Source organism: Haliotis cracherodii, unplaced genomic scaffold, assembly GCF_022045235.1.
Source record: "Haliotis cracherodii isolate W230 unplaced genomic scaffold, xgHalCrac1.p SCAF_21, whole genome shotgun sequence".
Classification (NCBI taxonomy): Eukaryota; Metazoa; Mollusca; class Gastropoda; order Lepetellida; family Haliotidae; genus Haliotis; species Haliotis cracherodii.
Window position 1 is genome coordinate 6,530,489 of NW_027266277.1, and position 12,400 is coordinate 6,542,888.

Sequence of the window (12,400 nt, forward strand, 5' to 3'; positions counted from 1 at the left end):
ATCCAAGTGTGTTATTGACACCATATATAGTTGAAAAGATTTTTTAAAAACTAGTGTATAAAAATAATTTTATAAACCCGTCTGATTACCTTGATAACATGTTTTTAAAGATGCCCTCATTTTCAAATTAGAACTTTGGTGAAACCAACGACGACGGATATGGTGATGACAACTAAATAATCGAACGAAACTGGGATTCGACCTGAATGTCAAGCGGCATTAAACACGTGGTATAGGGACACAGTTGTGAATCATATCCCCTCGCCGTGATATGGGATCAGGTTTCGTGTAAATCACATATCTCCACACTGAGTGGGGAATCAGGCGGTGATTGGATTGGATGGGATGTTGGTGCTGCATTTGGATCTGAATGTCTTGGTTGTTAATTTAAATGTGGCTCGTGCGTTTTGCCCAGTAAAGTGTCTGTAAAAACCCTTTATGACACGGTCTGTAGTACAACATATATACACGCCACCGTCAATGGATTACCTGCAAGTACAGAGGTCCCTAGTTTGGCCTTCCTCACAGCACGAAGTAAATTTCAGTTTTCTTGCAGCCTTCAAAACATCGATTTCCCTTACGGACAATTACTGAATCCCACACATGAAGTTACAAATTTTCTCTCCAGTTCTTTGAAAATAATTAGACAAAAAACATGTCATGATTTCATCAAGCCAAAAACATCATTATTTGGATAAATTTGATTTTGTGTAACTGAGACAAAATTACAGTATTTTCCGCCTGTCTTCACTCAGCGTTAAGAAATTGAAGAAAATATTGGATAGGAATCCGATCCGTTAAATCTCTTTTAGTATTGATTTGCTGGACAGATAGATTTATCCCCACGGCTACAATGCGAGGTGTCACTAGGAACCCAGCTCCAATTTGATCTTTGGGCAATTAAGTAACCATCCCTAATTTTCACATCATAATATCCTATTATATTATAGTTCAACAAATCGGCATAGTCGAAGATTATTCTCGACATACCAGAACGGCAACGTGTATATGGCTTAGGGACAACATCTTCAACATCAAGGCACTGTTATTATGGTCTTGTATAGAGACGTGGATTAAGAAAATATCCTGGTGCCTAAGGGTGTTTCTGTGCGATGTCAATCGCTAAATTCCATAGCAGACAAGATTAACAAAATCTCTGAAAGACTATGCTCACATTCTTATCACGTCGCAAATAATTTAAAGTCGTTTCAGAAATTTGTGGGGTTAAAAATATTGCAAGTGAAAGTGCACAATCTCCAAGAGAGTGTTGTTATTTTTTTACTGTTAATGTTTAAAGAAAAGATGTAAAAATAAAGAGATTCACAATTGGCATGCTTAATTTATTTCGTCATCTTTTCTAAACCAGTATTCTAATAGAAGTCTGTAGATGAACCAGAGAAATATATTAATGAGTTATGTCCAAATAAAGATCTTATCAGCATATTATGTAAATTCCGATGTCTGACCCATAAGTTGGCTTCGTTACAAAGACAAAGTCCACACTGAATTTACTAAGTGCAATAAATGTAATCATAATATAACCTTTATATTGAAAACAGAAAGCTCCACTTCCCAAGCTACTGTTACATGCATCCAGCACGAGCAAACTTCAGTCAACTATTCGGAACAAAAGATGTAAAGATCATTGCATATATCGCTATATAATCTGCCTGAATAATGTATAATAATCTAATGTATTGTACTCTTGGCCATGTGGCCTTTGATACCTAATGGACTTCGTCTTCTTCTTAACTAAATTCTCAGTTTTTGTATCCTTGATTGTACCATTAATTGTCTCAAAGCGTCTATTCACATTGATTTTTATAAGTTCATGAATCTGTAACACACTCAGTTTCCGCTGTATGAGTGTTATGTACGTATGAATTTGATTTATGTAACAATTTGAAGGCTATCCAAGACTATCTGGCGGCTTGAGATACACAATTAACTTTAAAGTAAAAAAAAAATTAAAACTTTTAAGGAACAATTAATAAAACTGTCATTGAAACATTATTAAATGAATTTTCACAAATCTAACTGAAGTATGTAAATGGTGTTCCGGGTTCATTGTAATATCAGAATCGAAAATTGTTGAAGCATTGAAAAGTCACCAGCGGTTTCGGACGACCAGTTGCACGATTAGTTGCTAATAAGCCATAAAATTGTCATTATCGATATCTCGCGGCGCTGCGTAAACAAACCACCCCTGCATGGTAAATTATATGGTACCTCTGTCACGTCACAAACCATTACTGGTGTTTCCCGGCACTCAACCTGCTGCCACTGTACGAATTGGTAGCAATCTAATGCAAAATAATAACCCAAAGGATTGCTAGCTCGAAGAGGCTTGGCGAATTCTCTGCTTACGCATGAAGATGATGCCCATTTATGGAAAGTGCTCGAAGGCCCGTTGAAGTTAAACACCCGTGCACATGGTCGGTTAGTTTAATATACAGCCAATTAGCGTCATCGATTTCAGCCTACCTCCGACGTGAACAGGCTGATTATTCAAAGACTTAAATTGAGAACCACTCTTGCTGCGACCATTCCAAGCGAACCTTTGCTCCAATCAAGTGTCTCTAACGTCGAGATCTGTACGCGCGCACAGGTGAGAAACTTTTACTGTAAAGCGTTGTTGTATTGTTGAATTATGTTGAACTATCTTGATGCGAGGAACAACTCGTCTGTCGTTGACGTAGTTTAACTCGTTGAACCGTCACATAGTTTTGTTAAACGTGTTTTATTCTTTATATTACATATTTCATATTGGGTGAACATCCACTGATCGTATTTTGTGACGTTGGATTATTTGGTTTTAGTTAACATTGCCTTTACTACTGTTACTATTCGTTAGAAACGCTTCCTAACCACAGCTGTGTTCCTCCTTCACAATGAAGTGGGTACCGTGTAATATGCAGGAGTTGGTTGTTGGTCACTCACTGTTTTGGGTGTGAACACTGAGTTGTGAATGACATCAAACACGTGTATGAGCACCTGTATTACGTTCATTGGCTGATACCTTAGATGCCTTGATTACAAATATGACTAGTTTCGTTTATCACTATTACATATCACTAGTTTACGAATTCCAATAATCAGAATGGTATGCTTAGTTCAGTAATAGGTTTACAATGTGTTCCAGTCAGTGAAGTTGAAGTAGCAATTGTTTTGCAACCAGTGGAATGGTCTGTGGGGATACGAATGTTGGGAAACCTGTTAGCGTCCTCACTCACAACGTGAATATACGTTATATACTATTTTACTGGCTAAATACATACACAGACGGCGTTGATAAGGTCATGTTCCTGCACCATGTTACTACACATGCTTGTTTAGACCAAGTTGGTAGTCCTGGGCTTTCTGCCAAGAGCGAGTGTCCAATGCATTCATGTAAATGCACTACGTTCATTAATTATAGTGTAGAAGCACCTGTTTGTATGTGTAGTGTAATGGCAGTCTACTGCTCCAAGCATTATCTTCGTCGAAAGAAGACACCTGAAGTATTCTGTATATGATGAACGAAATTCAAATGTTATTAGAAAACCATGAATTGACCAATATCTACGTTGTCGTTTACGGGGATCTGCGATCCATCAATTACAGATCTATATAGTCGGCCATACTCGTTTCTAATTCGCATGTACTGTTAATTGTGAAAGTATTAAACACATGATAGGTCTGCGTAGCTCCAAACGTGCATAGGATTGCATTTAAATCAGAAACGGAGCAATTTTGGCGTGTTTTACCGTATCACGTTTTGGAACTGTACACAGGAAGGGGCAACAATTTCACTCGTAAGCTCACCTTTCCCCAAATAAACGTGTCTGTGAGCCTAAAAATGATTATATCATAGACATCTATAGATATTATTATACGAGCATGTATGTTATACTGATTTAACGAAATGAGTGTCAGAATTCCTACATTTCCCGAGCGAGAGCGAGGGCAAAACATGAATTCTCACGCGTGTTCGTAAAATCAGTATGCCACACATGTGAGTGTAATAATTTCCTTATTTAAGAATATATTTTCCTTTTGTGTGAGTTCATTGGAGTATGAACCTTCATAGAGTGAGGATCAAACTGTATGAACATCGGAGTTTTTATGTCACTATTTTTTAATTACATAGGCCTAGATCTATACACAATTGTATTTACTTCGTGTAACTTCATGTTTACACTGACAGCCACACAACAACCAACTGTGTCGCGGAAGAAAACAGTTTCTCAAAAAGAGAGGTGACGTGAGAGTGCGTATGCTCAACTTACGCTACAGGAACATTTGTTGTAGTTTCTTGACAAGAAATGTATTCAAATAGTATTATCATTGGATGAGTGAGTGAGTATGGTTTTACGCCGCTTTTAGCAATATTCCAGCAATATCACGGCGGGGGTCACCAGAAATTGGCTTCACACATTGTACCCATGTCGGGAATCGAACCCGGGTCTTCGGCGTGACGAGCGAACGCTTTAACCACTAGGCTACCCGACCGCCCCTATCATTGGATAGGGGAAAGGTAAGTCAGTCACAATGACAACGCGTCGTAATACATGTACATCAAGTACAAGACGGATTTTGTCGATACTACACGAGTTTGGATGCGCATTTCTTCGTTTTGTTCACTAGAGTGGGTCGCATCGAGGATGTTCGTCAACGTCCATGCAGTCAAACTCTCTGACGTTTCTCAATGTATTTAAAACGCTGCGTTCAAGATTAAAGAGTATAAATGAGCAAAAACACCGCTTTGTAAGTATTTGTGCTAGGGAATTCCCAGGGTTTCCCCAAGGAACGTGGATTTAGTTCGTCAGTGTTTACGTCATTTCAAGAATACGGCCTCGTGAAAAATGTAAAAACATCCAAATGAGTCATTCATATACTTATGAACGTCAAATTCGCGGTTATGTGAGTGTCATCTCGTACATAGGAAAAGCCCCCTTTAGGAACATGCATTGATCACCCCCGCTGTCATGGAAAACCACAATTTGTCGATTGGCGTCAACAATCTTCAGCTACGTGATTTCTAGTGTGACATCATTCCGACCTTACGCCACAATAAGATTCGAATGACGTCAACGATGCCGTTCGGGTGACTGAAACAATACACTGGTGCGCGGGAAGTGATATTTGTACTGGTGCACTTATATTTTTATCAACTCGGTTTTTTCTAACCCGATGGGTAATAAATAGAGCATATTATATGAGTGTTCATGTCACACTATTTTTACGACACGAGTGTCTAAATACCTTAATTTATTCACAAGTGTCGTACACATAGTATGACATTAACACGAATGTCTATTTATTACCGAAGATGATGTCTACATAAAGAGACTAATGTTAGTGTTTACCTATAAGCACAGCAAGTCGCAACAGCAGTTGAAGCACAATTTGTCGAATGACATCAACAGTCTTCAGCAAATGTGACGTCATTTCGTCCTCACGTCACAATGAGATTCGAATGACGTCAACAATGCCGTCCAAATGACGGAAACACTGTTGTCTCGTGACGTGATATGACCCGAGGGTACATACGATTTTTATGAACCCCGATATGTTTGTTCTCTTACGTAATAATAGGACATTTTGCACAGGATATGGGCGATCATGTTAGATTTCTGAATACATTTAAGCAAAGAAAGAAAGACTGTGCTACCCAAAACTGGTCTGCCATGTTTTACAACAAATCATTAGAAATGTACAGCACATTTACATCCAATTTAGAGTGTGAATATACTTTATTACACGAACAATCATTTAGCTTATGGAAGAATATTAACCAAATTTAGAAGTGGGGGCAATAAATTAGGCATCCAGAAAGTTCGTAAAGGACTATGTGAGTTATATAATGATCGTGCATTATGTAAGATATGTAAAGTGCCCGAAGATGAAAGCCGTATTTTGTATAACTGAGCACAAGGGATGTTAATCCCAAAAAGAAAAGTCCAACATGTATCACAGCATTAGACATATTTGTTCAATCTCTTATTCAGATTCTCTTATTAAACTTGCCAAATATCTAGCTGTAACTATGACTAGACGATATTTGACTATATTTGAACTGTGGGTCTTTAGGCATGAACTATGAATAATCTGTCTGCCTGTCATATTTGGTATTGTGTTTATTATATAAACATGCCATACTCTAGACATTTCCTGATGAGGGCTCGGGAAGGAATAGGTTCTGACATGTTCTGACATGTGTAGCAATGTCACATCATGTTTCCCTGCAACAACACCGATACTAATGACGTCTTTTGTGTAACTTGGTGTATGGTATGGCGGTCCTTGAAATGACATTTTATTATTACCATGGAAATCGCATTCCACCCCAACATCTTCACGTCGGGACATGTCGCACTCAACAAAGGTAAGGGTCCAGCGATATGTGCTACAGTCAGAGCCGTCTCAATTCACACTGGCCTCAATTCCAGGTCAGTGAAGCGGTCTCATGCCTGAAATAATATTCATTAGGGTTTACGCATTGTGTTCCAACCATTGTTCTACCCTTGTTCCCATTTCAGTATTGCATGTGATATTTCAAACCCTGACTTATGACTTAGGGGTATCACATTCGTTTATTCTGTTTCAATGAGATGTTTCAGACACCGGTAACTCATGTGCAAGCAGGTTATATCTATACATTGAAAGTCTTTCCTGATACTACAGTACACCTTAAATAGTCTACTTTAATAATAATCTTGATATCCCATGCATGGCAAAGCATGGATAGGGATGTTTCTTTCATTAAGGTGACGTCTACGACATTACTCTCAAAACAATTATTCTGACTGTTTACTTCATTCGACGAGACCTAATTATTGACAGTACTCCCCATGCGGGATAAGGCAGGGATGGTCATGAATGATAGCTTTAGGAGCTTCGTCTTATCTCGATGCAAAGCAAATGTTTAGTGCAGTTGATGTTCCAGTAACGATTAATAGAGTTACCATTAAGGCAGTGCCCGCAAAGCATCATTGATCTCAATCAGAGGATTAGGTCGAACAATGAGCTATCTTTTGTCTGTTTACTGTCACTGTAAAGTGAATAATGGATATTTTCATATAAGGATATTAATCAGCTACATGTACTGAGCTTAATTCAGAGAATGTGTAGCATCAATAGTTGTAATACTAAGCTGACGTTAGGCCAGGATTTGTGTTGTGTTTACACAATTATGAGAGAGAGAGAGAGAGAGAGAGAGTGAGAGAGAGAGAGAGAGTGTGTGTGTGTGTGTTTTGTGTGTGTGTGTGGGGGGGGGGATTCCGTTAACTTTGAACGGCGTTGATCAATGTTCCTTTTTTAGGTAAGGTAGTTCCACCTACCAACATAGCCTCCTCCTGATTACTGCCTCAGTTACGTCATCAGTTGTCAGCCTGACTGACATCGGGACAATAAGTACACCTTGACGTTTGTAATATGGAGAGTAGCAGGCGAAAAGACCATTTGGATCATTTTGCGTTTACAAATTCATGTTTCATTCTGAACAGGAAGTGAATCAGAAACAACCAAGTGCAAGCCATGTATTTGCTTTGTACATTTATCAAAGGCATGTCGATTTTATAGTACAGTCTGAAAGTGATAAATTCCAACAGACCACGCTAAAACACACACTAAATATTTTACCCACGGACACAAGCATTTGAATACAACATCAAAGACGCAAGATAAATGATAAAATGATGGTATATTGATCTACTCGAAAAACTATACTGCTTCATCCAGGCGCAAATTGTACTAAGGTCTGTAACAGTAAAAGTACAGAAGATAACTACATTGGTAATGACATTAATTGGACCAGCGCGCTGACTTTACATAGCTGTGCTGACCTTACGTTAGTACATGATGAAAGTGAAGTGTTGAAAAGTAAAGTTTACATTTTCAGAAATTATAATTTATAAGTATAACCTATAACATCACTATTCGCAAGGGCAAAGATAATTGTTTTCATATACAGTTTAAATTGATTGATAACTGAAAACAAATATTAATCATGACGGCGTTGCAGAAAAGGCTTTCCACTGACTGCGCCATCTGCTAACTGTGAACGTAAAGAACTACTCGTCATGACAGACTGGGACGGCTTGAGACCGTTACTGTGCGATTTGGGGGGACACAGAAACTTTCTATTTGTAAATGATAAGATTCACACATTTTATCACAAGCGCTGAAAAGAACAAAACGGTGAGATACAATGTTAATGTTGATTTTTAACCTGTTAAATCTGATGACCAACACATAATCCATCAATGGGAACACGCTTACAGTTGGGCACTGGGCAGTATCTCTTTTCATAAAACTGTTGACATGAAAAGCTGGAGCTCATAAACATACATTAGCTACAAATATATAATCATATATATGATCAATTCAGCGTTTTAACATTAATTTCATTTCATTACTGAGGTTATTTCCACAGTAAACATTATTTATGTTGCAGAGAAGCTGATAAAATATTTTATTATCAGAATACTCGTAACAAACGGGTGTAATATCTTTACTTTAAGATAAATGCATAGTTCACTTCCACTGTCAGTGATATAAAATAACGCGGGTTCAGTGAGGTAAAGGTAAACATATCATTAATGTATTAAAAATACAAACTTGCATGATAGCCATTCATTATTTTGGAATCAATGTTATCGGGCAACTACAAAAGCACTTAGAGTACTTTCATATATTTTTACGTTGAGCATGGTGTCACATGTCATGGACGTCACTTCTCAGCTCTGAACGACCACACATAAAGCAGTCTCAACAATCGTCACGGCCACGTGCTGTTTGGCAGGCTGCAAATGCATGTGCCTGGATTCGATGATCGTGGGTTCGGACTGATCAAGCACCAGAGCCTTCATCGTAAATTTCATCACCGTGGTGTGTCACTTTGCACTCTCCTCCTACGAGGATTGATTAATAGGTTTTGACCCTCACATAAAAGGAATTGTCATAGAGGCATATCCACAAAAACTTGAGTCAGTTGAGCAAATTGTTTCCATGTAAAAGCAGTAAGAAATGTGCAGTGATAAAGTACTTGCAGGAAAAAAACATAAACACCACGGTGGGCTATTTTCCAGAAGACTATGTAATAAACAAGGCATATCACACTGCACTGTTGAGGCAATAGCGTGTTGAAATTTAGACAAGGGGGCGTGGGAAGCTGAGAAAATGTGTGCTCTTCCATCCGAAAATGTAAAGCAAAGAACTGTCTCTGATTTGAATAGACATGAGTTATAACAGAACATTAGAAGCCACTAATAACAATTTCCGTCATCGCTACAACATTAAGTGAAGTAACATCCACAGTGTTAACAGTCAAGTTTATACCTCGCGTATTAAACTGAAAGTATCCCTTTGGTGCCGAATTATTCACAAACAATCCGAGAAGCTGTGATGTGTCTGGGAATTATTTAGAATTATAGAAAACACAGACAATGGGAAAGGGGAAAAGCGATGGCTTCCAGCAACCGAAACGCTTAATAAGTAGACAGTATGGTCACTGTCATCGAACACCACTTGTGCCTTATGAATATATGCAAGCTATAAACTGTGCAGGTCTCAGGGAAGTTGCAACAGTAAACCCAAGCCCGACTGTAGTGTAGCCATGACGTAAATTAGATCAATGAATCTACCTTATTACATCGGAGTTTATCAAACCCCTGTTTCTTTGTAACAAATATGGTCATACTGGCGTTTCCAAAGTTCGTCAATCTAACAAAAAATCATAATTAACTTCGTGGTACGTAGTTCATACATAAAACTGAATGCATACAGTTTTCAAAATATTTTGTTTCTATTATTTCTTTTCTTGGCATATGTTACAAAACATGCCGCATTTATAACCTTACGTATTTTTAACTTAGCTGAACTCTGAGCATCATTGGCAACGTCACCAAATATACAGGCATAAAGGTAGGGAAATAACACAAAGGTTTCAGACTAGTATTTGAGTTCGAGCATAAATCCTTGAACAAAAATGGTTTGGAGAAGTGGAAATAATCCCGTAACGTCCATGCTAATGTTGACATTTGACTGACGGTTGATCAAAGAAAACGAAGGCATTGATGTGAAACTGACAAGCCTACTTCGGAAAAATAGCATTTGTCAAGAGATCATTTCCGCAAGTTGAATTTATCGTAAGTGATTTGACTTCGGTTTTAATGGAGTCATAACTTTATAAGGGTTATAAGGGTTTCCCAGTTTTCTTATCAATGGCACGATAAAGTAAATATCACTGATTGGGGAACATCACCGATCACTTCACATCATAAATACAGGCTCTCAAACTTAGCTGTGCACAAACGTCAAACGTGGCCCTTAACATAAGGACCTACACGTTGTACTGAGAGAAGAACTACCTTTACACCGTGTACAGACTATATCAGTCTCATGAATATGAGTAAATAGTCGGTTCTCAATGTATGCATGCTTAGTGGCTGAGAGCTGCTGGTAATCCAGGAGAAGTTGGAGAATTCACCAAACGCGTTTGAGTCAAGTAGGCGGTTCACGGAACTTGTGTAAACATATTTGGTTTGTTACAGGTAGATAGGGTGTACGCAGATCATGACGAAGAAAGTGACTACGTTCCCGTGGACACACCTGTTGTTCATAAGGTTATTTAGAGGTCCATATGACAACTTTATACCAGAATTCTCTAAAAGCCGTTTGATAGAAGTTGATTACGAAAAATAACCCGTCAAAACTCGGTAAGCATGGCCAAATCATACATTCTCAGGCTCGAGATTTCGCCTATTATGTCATAAATTACATGGAGAAAGAATGTACAAATACATCTCAAGCACTGGCAAAGGCAAGCATTACCACTGGTAGTCGAGAGAGAACATAACAATATTCATCGTACTACTTGTCGCGGACTACTCGCTAGCCCTTTTCTTCATATAGGTACGCGCCAGGGGGCGGACTTCATACATAGTCATACAGGGTTAATTGTCAGGTCACTACTCAACTTGGCCTAGCGTACCCGCAGTTTGCAAAAGATGCTTTTCAGATAATACTAGTTCAGTTCTTTATATATATATCCCCGTGTTATGGGTTTTCGGACGCTCAAGAATCATTAGTAGTTTTCTCGCTAATCACATGAACAAATGTAAAACATCTCAGTCACTTATAAACGACAACTTTATCGAAAAAACAAGCCATCATCTAGGTATTTACAATGTTTGGGTGACCCCAAACCCCTATGTTATAGCGCGAATAATCGCTATAGACATGGCCGTCCGAAAACGTATGATATCCGAAAACCTATGATCCGACGATAAATGTATTGGCAATAATTCCAGCGATAATTGACAAATGTGTAATTTTAATGTGCCCATATAGCTGAAAGGAACAACATGTCTTGAACAGTGTTAGTACCCCTATAATCACAGCCGCATGGTGGACAATAATTAACTGGATCTCAAACTGGATACTAGTATCTACCTAAAGGTTTGATACATACATACAAACATACATACAAACATACATACATACATACATACATACATACATACATACATACATACATACAAACGTACGTACGTACGTTGGTCAAACACAAGCAAGCCCCGTATGTTTAAACACAACGTTTGCAAGTTGAATTATTGAACATGTTCAGTGATTGTAACATGATATAATTAAGTTTGGCAAGTTGTATTGACTTTAAGATGATAGAAAATGAGAGATGTATCTAGTACTCGAACTTTGTCGATACGTACAGTACTGTTAAGTAATCAGGTACATTGTTCTTGAAATCAAGTTCAGACGGACAACAACATAAAAACTCAAATACCAATCAAAAACTTTGGTCAAAGGGAGAAAGAAGAAAGTGGTTAAAAATTGAAAGGTATACCGTGAAGTACCTTGCATTTTTAAATCTGATTATTTCCGTTGTAAAAGAATAAACAAGAATTAGCATCTTGTTTCCTTCACTGCACATGAGATCAAAGACTCGATGAAAATCCTCACACGTATTTTACGCGCTGGTTTCCTTAAGGATGCGCTTTGATCCTGAAGTTCATATTGTATTCAATTATGTAATGCCATCTAAGTTATGGTCTAAAAGACATCAGCCAATGTCTGTAAAAGATTGATATTGCGATTCATCTCAAAAGAATTTCCGGCTCAGTTTGATGTATTCCTCAAATCATCGAACACTCTTTGTAACTTTGTCATTTGTGTAGCTTCTATCAGTAAAATTTGTCGACAATTTCTACATAGTATGTTGCACACATATAGTTGCACACATATTCATAGTTCTGTGTTTAAGAACCATGACAGATCCCTGTTGACGAAGGGAGGCGGGATGCCCTATTGGTTTCACAAATAGGTGTCATGTAAAGCCTATGCATATACTTAGTGTCCATCGCCATTATATGGCTCTAATAGAACTCACTCACACATTTAC

General features: G+C 38.1%; 1 protein-coding gene across 1 annotated transcript in view; it reads left to right on the forward strand.

Moving 5' to 3' along the window:
• Positions 1-2,327: 2,327 nt before the first annotated feature.
• The window catches only part of LOC139470881 (uncharacterized), a 36,026-nt gene continuing 25,953 nt past the window's right edge, over positions 2,328-12,400 (forward strand). Inside the window, exon 1 of the mRNA XM_071253203.1 lies at positions 2,328-2,608. The gene's annotated coding sequence lies outside the window, so the exon portion shown is untranslated. The remainder of the gene's footprint in view (positions 2,609-12,400) is intronic.